This window comes from Microtus ochrogaster, chromosome 15 (assembly GCF_000317375.1).
Source record: "Microtus ochrogaster isolate Prairie Vole_2 chromosome 15, MicOch1.0, whole genome shotgun sequence".
Lineage (NCBI taxonomy): Eukaryota > Metazoa > Chordata > Mammalia > Rodentia > Cricetidae > Microtus > Microtus ochrogaster.
This window is the reverse complement of record NC_022017.1, coordinates 19,192,582-19,209,373: the sequence shown is the minus strand read 5'-3', so window position 1 is coordinate 19,209,373 and position 16,792 is coordinate 19,192,582. Positions and strand designations below refer to the sequence as shown.

The following is a 16,792-nucleotide window of genomic DNA, read 5'->3' as shown; positions in this document are numbered from 1 at the left end:
TAAAGAGGAGTGTGTGAACGTGAAGAGATCTCTTTCTTCATTCAAAATTCTTGGCGTTTAGTCTTGGCGTTTCAATCAGTCATTGTTTTGTTAGGACTTTCTGAGGTTGAAACAGACTGGAGAGTTTTAAACATTGTGTCTTTAGATATTCATGACCTTCTCCATATTCAGAAATCTTTCAGCCATTGTTTCTTCAACTATTTCTGAGTGTTTTTCCTTCTCTCTCCTGTAACTCCTAAAATGTGACTTGATTATATCATACAAGTCATATATCTTTCTTTATTAATTTTAACCTTATTCTTTTCTGACTGATATTTTCAAATGCCTTGGCTTCAAATAAAAAATTTCTTTCTTCTTCTTGATCATAGCTACTATCATATTTTTATTGCATTTTCAATTCCTCGGTTGTATTCTTCAACTTCATAATTGTTTTTCATTAAATTTCTCCCTTTCTGTTGAATTTGAGTTGTTTATGTACTGTTTAAATCTCAGTAAACTGAGTCTGCTCAGTGTATGTACTTGTTAAATCTCACTTGTCTGTGTATGCTCCTTCAAACCAACTGGGCCTCACTGAAATGACAATTGCTTTGATGTTATTCTCAAGCAATCTGTAGATTTCTATCTCCTTGGGATTTGTGACCAGACAGTTACTATGATGCTTTGGTGTCTTTGGTTTCTCTTCTTTCTCACTGCCTTATATTGAGATCTGCGCATTATTTGTACTCATTTACAAACTAGTTTTGGAAGCCTAGTGTAGTGGTACACACCTTTAATACCAGCACTAATGAGGCAAAGGCAGATAGATCTCTATGAGTTCAAGGCTAGCCTGGTCTACAGAGTGAGTTCCAAAGAGTGAGAGCGAAAGCCACATAGAGAGGGAAAAATGAGGCAGACGAGCTGGTTTTGGTGGAAAACGCCTGCCCTTGCAGAAGGATGTGAGGATGCTCAGCAACTGATGTGCTTCCAGCATAACAGCATGACTCCGTGCAGTGCTTTCATCTGAGGACGTCATGGGTCTAGTAACAGTGGCATCTACTGAGAAAGTGTGGATGTAGAAGCAGAGAAATGCTGGGTGCTTGAGGTCTTTCTGGTCAAGGCTTTGAGGTTCTCTTCATCATTTTTGTCTCCCTGGGAAATTCATGCTCTAGTGCACTTGCCAGTGTACTCATGGTGGCAATATCCATAAAACTGACAGAAATATAGCTGCATCATGGTATATGTGGGCCACCTTGACACTGGTCCCTCCATCACTATGTTAGTAACACAGTGCAAGACACGTATGCTCATAAAGTGGAAATGGAGGTGGGCTTTCGAATGCAGGAGGATGAACAGCTTCTGATGGGTTATCCCTGTGGAGTGTGGATGTACCCACTGCAGAGGTGCCTGAAGTGCTTGAGAGGTTGGCACATCGTTGCAGAGTGTGGGTTCACATGGTCAGCAGTGACTCTGGATCCTACCATACTGACTTACTGAACTATTGCTTGTTCAATACAGTGGAGCAAAAGTCCCAAGGCCAGCTGCGAACATAGGTTGCAGAACCGGGGCCTGAGCCACAGTGGCTTAACCGACATAGTATCATTAGTTTTGCAGAGGCACACAAATACAACCATAGAGGTGGGTCTGTAGCATGAAGGCTGAGTAAGACCATGACTCCCGAATCTGGGACACATGGAGTGATGTATGAATGGAGAAATGTAGTAGACAAGAATGTCTCCTTCTCCATGAAGAAATTTCAAATTGGCAATGACTGCTGATAAGTCTGGCAGCGAAAGGTCATTTTCTGCATAGAGAAGGCTACTGGGAGCCATGGCAGTGCTCTATGCATTGCTGATACTGACACGCTAGCTTTGTAGGAGTCTCTAGATGTCACAGGTTCACCACCCACCAACAGCTTTTGAGATTGTCTTCTGGTCTTTGCTATACTTCTTGTAGGTTCTTAGTTGCGTCCTTGCCATGACTGTTTCTGAATCTCTATGTGTTGTCTTGGAACGGAGGGAGAAAGAATCCTGTTGATTCCTATTTTGACTTCTTACTAATGCTAATTACACACCAGTCATTTTGAAGTTGTTCATGGTTAGGCACACTTTTCAAAAGCACAAAAAATCCTAAAGAAGTTAAGATTATACAGATACTTGCCAAATTTTAGGAATAGAAGACACATAATGAGACGGGTCTAGCATGATGAGGTAGGTCTAATTTGTCTAGAATAGAGATTAACTCAACAATTTTGAAAATGTTTGAATTTGTTCCCTGAGAAGATTCATAGGCTCTAGTTTCCAAGCATTTTCCTTACATGTCTTTTGAGAGGCAGGCTGCTTTGTACCGAGGCTGTTCAAGCTCTCCAGGGGCAGTACAGGTTCAGACTTCTGCTGACTTGGAGTTACTCATGCATTCACTTAAGAACATTTAGCCTCCTAAAGGGAAAGCTCATTCTTTTAGTACAGTTAGTAAGCATGGTTAAATAGGGATTATTATAATTATCTCTAATATTGTTACAAACTTAAAATACTTTAAATTGTACTTTTAATTATACTGTAACTACTGGTTGAGTATGTAGAAACCTGTTTTTACATGAAGATTGAATTACAATTAGTTCATTTTTGTTAAACTGAGAAAATGATTTGGGTACACTGATATCTAAGAGTAAATTAAAATATTATGGGAAAGCTATTATTAGTAGATTTAAGAATTAAGTGTTGTCAGAATAATGTACTAGAGTCTCAATTTTGAGAATCCTAGTGAACCTCTTCACTGTACCTGTTTTTATCCTTTCATGAGTTTACATAATTTCATTGTTTAAAAGATTTTATTTCATTTTATAAATATTTTTTCCTGGGTTTATGTAAGTTCACTTTGTTCATGACTGTGGAATTCAGAAGAGTGTGCTGGATCCCCAGGAACTAGAGTTATGGACAGGACAGTCTTAAGCCATTATGAGGGCTGGGAACCTAACTCAGGTTCTCTTCAAGCACAGCAAATGTGAAGAGATTGTTTCCTTTTCGTTTGTTTGGCTTTGTGCTTTCATAGAGCATTTGTGATTTGGAACAGTTTTCTTTGGTTTTTGCTCCCCCTCTGGGTTACCATCATTGAAAAGGAAGCAAAAACTTAGAAAAGGGACTCAAGGCTAAAATCTTGTAGGAATTCCAGCTTTGCTTATCCTCACTTTTCAAATGAGGTATCCCTGAAAATAGCTAGGTTAGTGGACTGTAAGAAGGTCCTCTGAGTACTGAGTAGGATCTTCCATTCTTCCTTCTTTATCTTCTCAGAAGTAACTATTTCTGGAATTTAAGAATGTGTTTCTCATTTCTTCATAATTTCCACTTACATATGTATATCTCTAACAACACACAGTATCATCATACATCATGTGAGTTGATCAGTTTTATGATTGAACATGACTTTTTATTGAAAATGCAAATAAGTACTACTTAACTGGAAAAGACTTTATCGCAGTCAGAATAAGATTTATTAAGAGTTCCTCCTGATTCAGGTATAATATCTGCGCTACATATCAGCTGAGTGTATTCCGTCATTTGTCACCCTGTGGGGATGCTGACAGGTGCTCTTATGGGCATTGTCTTCATTTCAGGGCTTTAGTGTCCTCCCTCTTCTTGTTCATCTTCACCCGTGAACTGTGTCATTGAATTCCACAGGTTGGGTAGTCCTGATTGTCTGCCAACCTACTTAACCAGCTCCATCTTCACTATCAATTGTCCACCAGAAATGTGTTTGTCCAAGTCATCACCACACCACCTGTTTTGCTTTGCAGTTTGGCCTTTTTTTTTTTTTTTTGCTATTTTTAACAGTATAATCTCATTTCACCATAGTACCAATAGATTTCCATTTTACATTTGTATTTGTTTTGTGAATGAATCAGACAGGAAGACTGAGTTGCCAAGTTACAACTTTAAAACTCACCTATAACTCTCCAATTTATAGTCTGCTCAGAACTATTTATTCTGAGATTTAAGCACCTCCATGTTTTCCTCATCATGTTCAAATCTTCAGATCCAAATCCCTTCTGGTGGGATCTATATAAAAACTAACGGAACACACACATTACATCTGGTTTCTATTTCCTGTGTTCTTTCTCTCACAAAAATCTATCATGCTGTTCTCTTAAGTTTGAATACCCCATTCCCTTCACAATATCACTATATATCACCATCTAACTATATGCCATATAAATTACCTGGATACCCAGGATTTTAACATACTTTTTAAAAGAACCTCTTTATAAATCAGATATTTTATAATTTTGTCTTATCTCAAGCCACAGCCTCAGTGTCCCACATTCTTATACTATCAATATGTCCACAATGTTCCACATTCTCATAATGTTGCTATATCTAGTGTCCCACATTCTCATAGTATCATTCTGTCTATGCTGTCTGTCTCATATTCTCGCATCATTGATATTTTCATGGTGTCCCACATTCTCATATCATTACTATCCACATGATTTTCCATATTCTCATGACATCAAAATGTCCAAGATGTCCCACCTGCCTATAGCATCAATATGTCCATGATGTCACACCTTCTTACAGCATCAATATAGTGGTCATGTCCCAAATTCTGTTACGATCAACATGTTCAGTGTATCCCACATTCTTACACTGCCTGGCTTTCTCATGCCTTCTATGATGTCTTCATTCCCTTCAGGTCCATGTAATATTCTTCTCCTCTGGAAAAGTCTTTTCCTGCAAGCCCCCTCTTATAAAATTGATGTTTTCAAAGGCAGCAACATTTTAAAGTCCTTCCTGTATCAGAAACTGTGATAAGTGGCATAAGGTGGTCACAACATTTAAATTTCCTAGGGACTCTGTGAAGTTAACAAAAACTTAGAGGAAGCAGTAGAGGCAGTTTCCAAACTTGGTCAGTGCAGTCTTAGTGATTGTGCTGTTGATTATCTAATCCTCCCAAGCCATGATAAACGCACATCTACATTCATTGTACATGGTGAAAATCATGTTCAAAAAGTGTGAGTGCCTTGCTCAGGGTCATACTGTTAATCTGAGAAAGGCCTGATATAAAATCTGTCACTACATTCTGTGTTATTACCATTATTCCAGTTTCTTTAAATATCATTCCTATCAATGAATCATTCCCTAGTGTTTCCATTGATAGGTAGCCATGCTAATAATTCTGCCGTTATGCCTGTAACACAGTTAAGAGGAATTTCTATGTGGCTAGCAGGCACTTAGCACACAGGGTCAGTGCCTGTGCTTTGGAAGTTTCCTCAGCTTTTAATCTTGATGTACATCAGGGCAATTACACTCTTTTTGTTTGTTTGTTTGGTTGGTTGGTTTTTGGTCAAGGTATTTGCATGCTTTCTGAACTAACAAGTAACCTCAGCAACATTACTATGTGCATGCTTTGTTTTCTAGCATCTAGCACAAACTGTTTTGGCATGTAGAAGTTACACAAATATTTTAAAAAATAATCAGAGGATGATGACTAAGAATGATTTGTAATATTGATAAAACAGAGAATGTCTTCAATTGCAAGCTGCACACAGTCCTTCCGTGTAGTCTTTCTCCCTTAACTTAAAAATACTGAATTCTTCCCCAAAATTTTCATGATATTATTAATTATTTTTATTATTTCTGGGATATTGAAAATATTTCATACATTGTTCAAAATGACACGGGTCAAGGAGATTAGTTATAGATCTTAACAGATATCACAGATTTGACAATCTAACGTATGTCTTTGTTTTTCCCAAATTTGGATTTATTTTACTGTCTATTGCAGAATCCATTATGTATTTTGCAGGCATTATAAGTTCAAAATATTGGAAAGACATTTGATTGGAGAAGAGATCAAATTTATTTGAAATGACCATCTCTGTTTTCCATCCATCTAAAACATTGGTTATGTGTTTGTTTGTTTCTTCTCCAGGAATAGTCAGACTTCTGGAAAAAGTACACTGTATCTTTCCTACAGCGTTGGGTCTTGCTTTACCTGGGGGTGCTGTAGTTTGTGTTCTGCAATCACTTTCATTCAGGCTCACGTGACCCTTATGACTTCCTTGGGATTTACTGTCTTCATTGTTTCAGCCACATTATTCTCTCTATTTCTGGTTTCTAATTCTAGGCTCATTCTAGTTCAACAGTTTGTCATCCCTCACCAGTTTCTCTTTCCATTTTCAGAGAGTTGGAGTACATAATTCACAGTCTTCATTTTAGATATGTGTCGTGAATGTTCTTATAGAAAAAGACACAGGTTTTCTTCCCATTAATTGTAGAGAGATGGACCAAACTCATCTTAGCCCCCGGGACATGAATCCATGAATCATGTCATTTGTATTTATTGAATATTGTATCAATTACTTACAATCTCTATAAGATAGTACTCTAATTCCTCATATTCGGTACTTTCCAAACCTGTCAAATTTTTACTTATTTATTTACTTTAAAATTTAAAAAGGCTTATTTTTTTTTAATCTGAATGGGTGTTTATTGTAACTGAATGGGTGTTCTGTGTGCATGTGTGTCTGTTTACTATGTGTTTGCCTGGTCCATTCAGAGGCCAGAAGAAGATACTGGATCCTCCTTACCTATAGTTACAGATGGTATGAACATCAAGGTGTGTTCTAGGAACTGAACCCAAGCTTTCTAGAAGAGCAGTAAGTGCTCTTAACTGCTAAACCATCTCTCTATCCCCAACTTTTGCTATTTTAAACAAAATACTCTCTCATGAGAAATTGTGTCTTTTAGTAAATTGATATATTAATTTAAAAAATAATCAGTCCTTTCAATCTTGTATTTGACAGCTAAGATCATCAATCAGAGAAATAAATAAAATATAAGAAAAGACCCACTGTGTAATTTAGTTAAAATTTGTTAGATTGACAGCAATATATAGATACAAAAGTAGGAACTAACCAGGGCAGAAGAAAATAATATGAATACAGAATTTTTTATCGCCCAAGTAATTGGGTGATTAGTTTCCCACACTTCCTGGTAGATTGTTCTAGAAAAATGGAGATTTGTCAGGGGCAGATTTCCATGTGATATACACTTAGAAGAAACATGCATTTTCAACTCCTCTCTCTACTGCATCTGGTGCCATCAGTACCTCTACTGCCTTCAAATGCTGGTACCTGCTGTTGGTTTATTAACACAAGACCGACATAGTCATGCCTACTCTAAAAGGTGATTGCTCTGCCCCATCTAAAAAGTGGGATGGGAGAATGGTTGTTCCCTCGTAGTGGTTCTTTAGCCCCAAGTCTAGAATGTTTCACTCTGGCCTTATGAGGAACAAAGTACAATAGCATAGAAATATAAATTGCAGGTGTGTTTGTGTGCACTCATAAATATGCATATAAAAAGGCTTTGGGAAGATGTGATTTCAGGCTCTCGGTGACTCCAAGAGCATTATGTTCACTCCTTCTGGGTAGAAAATAAGGCAACTAGCTTTAGTCCAGAGGTCTTTGAGTAGATGTGCACTATTTATAGATACACACATTTTCAGATTCACAGGGACCTCCCACTGTCTTATTTCTGCAAATACTATGATGGCATTTTAAAGTGCTTGGACCTGTTTGATGAGTATGAGCATAATTAAATAAACGTACATTTTGTTGAACAGCTGGTTTCTTTAAGTCAATGTAAACAATGGTGTGTTCTTTGAAGCTTAAATTCTTAGTAAGATCTCAGAACCACTGACACACCCAAAATAATAGTAATCATGGTCTAGAATATTTAATATGAATAACCTCATTATCCACTATAATTTTTAATAAAAGGAAGCATTTGTTCATTATTGAAATGGCAAGCTAATTATTTTAGAACAATTCTAAACAGTAACTGAATGAAATCAGGTAAAAGGCTCCTAATTTTTTTTTGGGGGGGGGGCACACATGATTCTTATGTATTTATTTTCTAAATTTTCATTTGTCCTTGTTGACGTCTCTGAAATGATGGAGAAGGAAAGAGCTCTATGTCTTATACTGATAATGTGAAATACCCAGCTTAATCCTGCAGTAAGTGTGCCTTTTTGAATAAAAGAGAACAGGTTCTGTAGTTTCTGCCCCACGGAACCCAGCTTCGATACTCTGCAGCTTGCAGATGTCATTTCGGCTCTGGGAATGTCTTCCCTGAGAAGCTGCAGCCGGCATGGAGGTTTCAGCCTATGATTTAGGTTGTAATTTTATTTGTGGAAATAAACCAATCAGGGAGCTGCGATTGTCTTAGGGATGAGGTGATCAATAGCCCATTACTGTGTAGAGCCCAGGCTACAGGAAGTACATTGAAGACTCCAATGCATGAATTATGCATGCCCTGCTCATTCTTTAGTCCCCGAGCAGAATGACAGGGTTTGTGAAGTCGCCTCGGAGAGTTTCTTGCATGAAGTGACTGCAGTGAAATGCTTAATATTTTCAGGCATAGAAGCAGCATTGACTCCAGCCAGCCGGGTTCGGGGATGTAAATCCACAGCTCGCAGCTGAGAATGCTTTATTTGAAAGTATTGCTATGTAGGGGGCCAGCTTTGCAGTCTTATAACCTGTTCTTCATAGAAGGTTGGCTGAAGGATGGGAGCGGCTGTGCCTGCCTCTGAGGTCACAGCTTGAGGTCCTTTTAACTTGCCTTCTGCTGCAGGAGAGAGGCAGTGTGTGTCGTAACTCTCCCCGAGTCTATTCAAAGGGACAATTTGAAATAGATGTTATACGGAGATCGCAGATGATTCAACACGTCCGGTGAGTCGAAGATTTTTCTCTAGGTTAGGTAATATGCTGAGTTGGGATAATGATGATGCGGTACTGGTGAGAGATTTCCCGGTTCAGCCGGCAGGAGTGCCAGGGTTCTCAGTGATTATGTTAATTGGGAGAAGGCATTATTTTACATGTGTGACCATATGGATGTGAAGTTCTGTGTATTATACTGATAATGTGAGGTATTTATTTTACATGTAACGGCTTTTCAAGAATGTACAGGAACTTAGATGTGCGTGCCTTGCTTAGAGGAAAGCTGGCAGACTTGGGAGGGGCAGCCTTGGAGTAAGCTGCTGTATCAGTAAGTGGAAATTGCCTCCTGCTGGAGAAGTTTTGGCAGGGCTGTGGTGGAGCTTCAGATCAGATTATTACCTTGCTGTCGGCATTTCAAATGGTTCAAAAGGGGGATGGTAACCAAAATACTCCTGGAAGTGAAGGAAACCACAGAAGACTCAGTTATACTCAAAAACTGCCTTAAATTCTTTTTCTTTTTTTTTCCTTTTCCTTTTTTAATTTTTAATTTAATTTATTTTTTTAAGCTTATTTAGGTAAAGTGATCAATTTGGAATAGCATGTCCTTGAGGGAGGACCTTGTCAGAAACAGGACAGTTTGAAATGTTCCTACACTGCCTTTTCTCCTACTGTCAGGCACATGTTATTCCAAGAGGTCTGGATCAATAGATCACTGTAAAAAATTATGTGGAAAATTATAGTTTTCCCCTAGTGTTTTAAAAATTAAGTTTATGGGAATTGTAGAACTCTCTGTATATGAGACTAAGAAAATTTTCAAAAAAATTCAAAAAACTGAACACATAAGTACTGTATGACTATTTTGGTCAGAGCTATTTGTGAATTAAAGCTGGTTACTAAATAACTGCAGTTCAAAAGTACAGATAAATTTTTGGCACATAAATAAATTCCTCAGCTTGTTTTAAGGTCCAAAGGTAGCATCAGTAAATATTTAGTGAAGGACTCAAACTATAAAATTCCTTAAGGATACTTTCTCAAGTACATTTACATATTAGTAAACATATATGCATACACACATACTATAACTGTTGATTTAAAATACATACAATATGTGTGAAGTATATTTGTTGAGAATAAATTTTAATAATACGTTTGTTAAATCATCTTTCTGTAACTAACAGTAGAAAAAGCCAACTAGATTTTGTTTTAAAACACAATGGGCATCATTTTCCTGGAAAACAAAGAAATCCCTAACGGTGAGAAGAGGCCAGGAAATCCAGTTCCCAAGCATTTCCCAGAGTGCAGGCGTTCTGCCAGCATCCCTCCATCACCTGGGTCTGTCTGCAGCATGGTGTGGCACAGGTGCTGTCTGATGGCTTCAGTCTGCCGGGCTAATCTAGTTCAGTTAAGGGTAGAAGCTCACAGGTGGAGTTCTCCCCAAGGGAAGGGAAACAGAGGGAGAGGGAAGTACCTGTCCATTGATGTCTCTCGATGCTGAGTCACAGTGTTCAGTTCTTAAATGCCTTCTGCTTGAATGGCCCTTAAAATTCAAACAAAAATGAAAAAGGAAGAAGGAGGGGGCAGAAATTTAGTAATGCTATTGCCCAAGGGTGTGTAGTAAATTCTGAGTGGTGAGAGCAATGGAAGTACTATGTGCTGCCTACGGCTGAAGGAAAATTAAAATAAATACAGTAGAATACAATATGTTGGTGGTCACAGCAAAGGAAGTTTCTAGGTCATGAGAGGGAGATGTGAGGTAATGTGGGTTCAGTGCCCACCTATAACAATAGTTAGGACTAATTTCTGTGGATGACCACTTGGGAGAAACCAACAAATTCATGAGAATTTTTCATCTCAACCTTGAGATAAATGAATTCAGCTGGTGATTTTAGTGGCAAGGTAATAATCCTAGTAGGTATGGTTGGGAAGGGGAGACCGAAGAACACGATGAAGTACAAACGAGGGGAGGAAACGGAATGAGGAATGGAGTAGCTAATTATAAAATACAAAGTTTGAAAGGAAAATTGGTAGAATTAGCATTTCATGTATATCATGATTCTTAAGCATCAATGCTTCCGAATTCTTAATATGGTTCATTAATATAAGGTTTGATAGCTCATTTAAAAGTTGTTAGTAATTTAGAGTAAGAAATCAGGGGGCATGAATATCTCAAGGTGATAGATTTGTAAGTTTTCCAATACAGAATAAGTATGGTATAGATATGAAATAGACCATTTGGAATAAGTCTAAGTAGAGGACTGTGTTCTCTCCTCCACCTTCCAACCAGACTCTAAGTGTCTGTAAGGCAAGTAAGAGGTGCTCTTTTCTTACAGTATCTATGGGAATAACAGGTTGGCTTGTCTCCCTCATTCTCCATTTGCTCTTACCAATTAACCATTCTTTGAACAAATGAAAAACATCTCCTAAGTATGATGCAAAATTGCACACCTGTATAAGTAATTTGGCTAAGATTCTGGGTAGTGGTGGTGCAAGCCTTCAATCCCAGCACTCAGGAGAGGCAGGCAGATCTCTGTGAGTTTGAGGCCAGCCTGATCTACATGAGCTAGTTTCAGGACAGGCTCCTAATCTACAAAGAAATCCTGTCTCAAAAAAACAAACAACAACAACAACAACAAATCAGCTAATGTTGTAGGAGGCCGCTTGTCCATTCCTGGCCACCCAGACTTCGAAAATAATCACGCAGAAACTATATTATTTGCAATACTGTTTGGTCAACAGCTTAAACATATTTCTGGATAACTCATATCTTATATTAACCCATTTCTATTATTTTATATTTTACCATGAAGCTCATAGCCTATTGGCAAGGTTCTAGGTGGCAGCTCATGTCTTTCCCCTATGGTGGCTCCATGGCATCTCTCCAACTCTGCCTTCTTTCTCCCAGCATTCAGTTTAGTTTTCCATACCTACCTGTACTCTACCCTATCACAGGCCAAGCCAGATTCTTTATTCATTAACCAATAAAAGCAACACATATACAGAAGGACTTCCCACACCAAGCTAAGATTGTGGGCATTGTATATCACTTGTGGAAGATTAAAGGATATAACAATCAGTATAAGATCCTACTGCACGTACTGGCTTTGGGGGAGCCTAGGCAGTTTGGATGTTCACCTTACTAAACCTGGATGGAGGTGGGCAGTCCTTGGACTTCCCACAGGTCAGGGAACCCTGATTGCTTTTCAAGCTGATGAGGGAGAGGGACTTGATCGGGGGAGGGGGAGGGAAATGGGAGGCGGTGGCGGGGAGGAGGCAGAAATCCTTAATAAATAAATAAATTAAAAAAAAAGAAAAGGAATATTGTTCCTAATTTTACAACATTAACACATATACAAATTAATTGTACAATAGCTTAGATTAGCATGGTAAGGAAGCTCCCTATAGGGAATTTTGTGGACTGTCCTGAGATCAATCCTACTAAAAGCCACAGAGAGTTTTCTATATATGAAGTGATAACAAAGATTAGAATGGAGAGACTTCATCCCCTTTGATCTCCCATTGTAAAAATGGTAAAAGTAGCCCCTGCTAAAAACTTTTCCCTCAATACTATATGAAATATTTTTATATATACTCCTTTTTAAGATTTGCTTTTTATTATATTTTAATTATGTGCAACTTTGCCTATGGCATGTGTGTGTGCTCCAAGAGACCAGAGGTAAGCATTGGCTAACCTGGAGCTGGTGGTAGTTATAGATGATTGTGAACCATCTTGAATGCCAACAACTAAATTTGCTTCCTAAAGAACAGCACCAAGGGCTCTTAACTGTGAAGTCGCCTCTCTAGCCCCCAGAAATGCTCTTTGAGATTTACTGAAGTGTATGGCGATGTCTGTCTGAAACTCTCTGAATTTCACACTACATAGACCCAGTCTCACATAAAAAAAAAGATAAACCCTATAAACAAATAGACATAAAAGAGCTGACTGAGGTTTACGTCCTTACAAGACCAGCTTGATGTTTATTTCACCAACTGACCCCCCTTCACTTCATTTTTGTAATTTCTTAATACCTTTTCTCTCAACAGGCAACTTAGTGAGATAAGTACTTAATTAGGATCTAATGTGTTCTCTGACGCTGTATATGCAAAAGAAGATGATGGGCTTGAATTTCAATGGGATAAAAAAAATAAAAACAAAGGGTGGAAGTACTATATTCTATCAGCCAAAGTATTCGGCAAAAACCATAGAAGAAATGAAGACCTGTATTCCTAATTTAAGAGTGGATTCTGGTAATAGAATATTCATTAGAAGTATTGCTGAAAAGGTTCAAAGTGTCTATTCTGAAGTGAATCCTGAAAGAGAGCAAGGGGATGGTAGACTTGAGAAGAACAATAGGGCCGGTTAGTAAACTTTCCAGCCAGAATAATGTGTAAAACGTTGACTTTTTGTATACTCAGCACTCACGGACTTTGATAATCTCACTGAAGACATTTGCAGCCAAAGAATCTTCTGAGCCATGCCACATACTCTCGACATTTGTTTTTAATGGTTGTCTGTCATTTGTTCTCTGGGTTCTGATTATTTTACTCTGCTGACCTGGAAGGGACTGTCCTTAATACAGTGAACAAGTTGCTGGAGTTACTACACCACTTGAATGCATCTCTCAAGTACTCACTGACTCTTTATCCTGGCTCATTCTCTGGGTCATCAATCACTTGCTGCCCTGACCAGGGAGAAAAGCAGAAGGTAGCTAGTTTCTGTGTTCTTGAGGCCAGTGAAACCAAACTAACTTATCTTAAGTTCCCCCCCTGACCTCTTCCCTTGGAAGCTATGCATCCCCTCACTTGCTCTGCTTTGTGACCAACATCTGTGTATCTGTGTAAATCTTCCGAGTGCCAGGTGCTCTTTTTCTCTTAGTCTCTGAGAGGATAACAAGAAGACTTTTCAATGACCAATGAGTGCCATCTGATTTACACAAGTTCTATCGTTATCAAACCTAAATAATAAAGCCTATCAAAAGCAAACGTGAAAACATCATTTTCATGTAATACAAATTAGCATAACTAGAGCAGTATACCTCCAGAACGTTAAGTATTTACCAAAATGTCCTTTAATCAAACTATTGTTTTAAATGTAAAGATAAATCTTGTGTTTTCTATAAGCACAACCTGAGGGAGTCTCAGTGTTGTAGTCAATAGAGGGCAAATAATGTTGAATAGCAAAGTATAGAATTCTTAATGTTTTCCTATGACCTTAATTTCTGGTGTATGTTCATCTGCCACATAAAAACCAACCTCCACTTGCTAAGTAAGATGTCAACACTGAAGGAAGATATATTCCTTGTGCAATGTAAGTATCAAAATCTTGAAGCTACAATTATTCTATACTAGCATTGTTTACATAATGTCTTTGACATCTTATAGGCAACTCTAGCACATATCCCAATTCAAACAGAATTCTGCAACACTAAACTTAGGGAGTTGAGTTGGATTAAACTGCTGTGAAGATTCAGTATTCAAGAAAAGTTGTCTCTATTCACGAAATGCAAAATTCTGGACATGAACTGTGTGCAATTAACAGATTGGGCCACACAGAAAGTAGGGCTCCAGAGAACACTACCAAAATCATTAGCCCTTATGAAGGACGGTCACTCTATTATTCAGGACATGTTCACCAAGAATGTTGGTTATAGCCAATGACTTTAGGATGTAGAAGAAATCAAACGCTAAGTGTGTGTTTATCTCTAAGAGACAGAGTAGTAAGCTGTTATTGTGATCGTACTAGTCCTTTCAGAAAAGAACGTTTGCTAAACTTATGTGTAAAATTTGCCATGGTTTCAGTTCGGAGTAGGTTGCAGAGATGTTCCTTGTGCAGATGGAAGGACAGCAAGGTAGGTGGCTGGGATGGAAGCTGGAGGCGGAGTTGTGCTGGAAAGAACATGGCAATTTTCAACAGATGGGGAATGATATATCAGTTGGCAAAAAAAAAAAAGGTGTGGTGGAGAACAGGAGAAGCTTCTGAAGACATGGGTGGGGAGGCAGCAGGAGTGGGCTAAATGGACCATTAAGAAAAAAAAAATGCATCAATTTGAAGGCAGCGAAGTTCCAGAACAAATAGGTAAAAATCAAATAAAACCACTCCAAAATCCCCCTCTGCTTGAGCTTGGGAAAATAATATATTTTTAGAATTATCTTTATTATAATCTTGAGAAATACTTTAAATGAACACAGATCTTATAGAGAAGGACTTCTATATGAGCTTTATTGAAAACTTCCGAGATTCTTACCATAGAGAATATTTATTATATAAAATTATCACATATATAAAATGAATTTCATTTTTTAGTTTGGCGTTTTCTGAAGTATGATTTTTGTTGGCCTTTTTTTATGTAATACAAGGGCCTGATTGGAAAATAATGTTGAAATAAACTATCCCTAAGGACGAGAAGTTTGACTACTTTCAAGAAGAGACCATAAGAGAAAGTGTGAGCACGGCATCATCCCTACAAAATGCCTTGCTCTCTTTAATACAAGTGATCATAGCTAGTGTGCACTAACATAAAGAAAGGGAGTATGGCCGGGCGATGGTGGCGCACGCCTTTAATCCCAGCACTCGGGAGGCAGAGGCAGGTGGATCTCTGTGAGTTCGAGACCAGCCTGGTCTACAGAGCAAGTTCCAGGACAGGCTCCAAAGCCACAGAGAAACCCTGTCTCGAAAAACCAAAAAAAAAAAAAAAAAGGGAGTATGTTATTTGTCCTGTTTCTGCCTTCAGTCTCACCTCCCCCACGTTATCCCCGTTATTGTTAGGAAATATCCTTGCTTGCAAGTACTTTGACAGGTAAGTAACACAGCCAAGCTTTTTCTATTGACAGATGTCACTAAAGATTAATATAAAAATACCCCCTTCAGTAAAATTTGTAGAAGAGGCTTGGCTTAACACAGCCATTATAACTGACCTATAAATACCTGCATGGATTCTAAGTTGAAAAGATGCCCCCACTGTCCGTCTCCATGAATCCAGCATGGACATTCTTTCATATAAAAGCTGGAGCAAATGTCTTAAACTAAGGAACCCTTTATGGAAAACTACACAGGTGCCTGGCATGATGACAGACCTTGAGGTAAAGTAATGAGCTTAATTAATTATATGTGTCTGGCCCGTTCACATTAATGCGTTATTGATTCTCCTAAAATATGTATTACTGTTAAGAATACCTTTTTAAATGTCTGTTCCTTTGGAAGCTTTTGGAGACCTTCTTTTCAACTTCCTAACACCCAGGTCAAGTGTTGCTAACCAAGGAAGTCTAGTAACTAGAAAAATCTACTAATGAGGGCAGTCTACTAACTAGTCTACTGAGCAAGGAAATCTATCTACAATGGGAAACATAAGAGTCATCACTTCTGCCTTGTTTGTCATTGAGTACCCATTGTCTTGTGTAGCACCTATGGGCATGACAGGTGCCCAATAAATACACATGGCACAATAGATCCTATCAACTCCTCCTGTTGCAGTGAATTCTCAGATAATATTTATTTAACTCACACTGCCAATTCACTAGACTTTAAGCAGTCTATTATGTTGTCAAATGTGTGATGAATCTTGTAATAGTGGACTGTTTTTTAAGATTTCTTTATCTATTATGTATACAGTGTTCTATCTGTCTGTATGCTTGCAGGCCAGCAGAGGGTACCAGATCTCATTACAGATGGCTGTGAGTGAGCCACCATGTGGTTGCTGGGACTTGAACTCAGGACCTCTGGAAGAGCAGTGGAATGTTTTTCAGTGACAAACATATTATCTCAAAGAGTGTCCAAACAATGTATTGGAATGATGTAGTGTCACATGGCTGAGGGTTATATAAGCACAGGTGGAGAAACATCTGGGATATAGCTAGAGTCCACCTGAAAGTGTGACCACACCACTGGTGCCCGTTTCCCTGAGGATGCGCTTCAGCCTCTCTGGAGACCAATCTCATGGTGCTTCAACATCCTCATACCTTTTCCCACCAGTAATTAGTGTTTACAAAGTTATTTTCTAAAGGAAAATTGATTCTGCAAATGTCCCAGCTTTGGTCACTGGAATGACTATGGACGTTGTTGGTATATCAATTTGAAAATTTTAATGTAAAAACATTGACCTTAAA

At 38.3% G+C, this 16,792-nt stretch overlaps 1 protein-coding gene across 3 annotated transcripts in view; it reads left to right on the top strand.

The window, feature by feature from the left end:
• Cntn1 (contactin 1) overlaps nt 1-16,792 on the top strand; it is a 283,386-nt gene that overhangs the window by 98,792 nt on the left and 167,802 nt on the right. The window contains exon 1 of one of the 3 annotated variants that reach the window (XM_005354314.3): nt 8,289-8,704. The exons of 1 other annotated variant lie outside the window; for it this stretch is intronic. The gene's annotated coding sequence lies outside the window, so the exon portion shown is untranslated. Of the gene's footprint in view, nt 1-8,288; nt 8,705-16,792 lie in introns of those variants that run through there. One more of the 3 variants, XM_005354312.3, reaches the window with a different exon arrangement.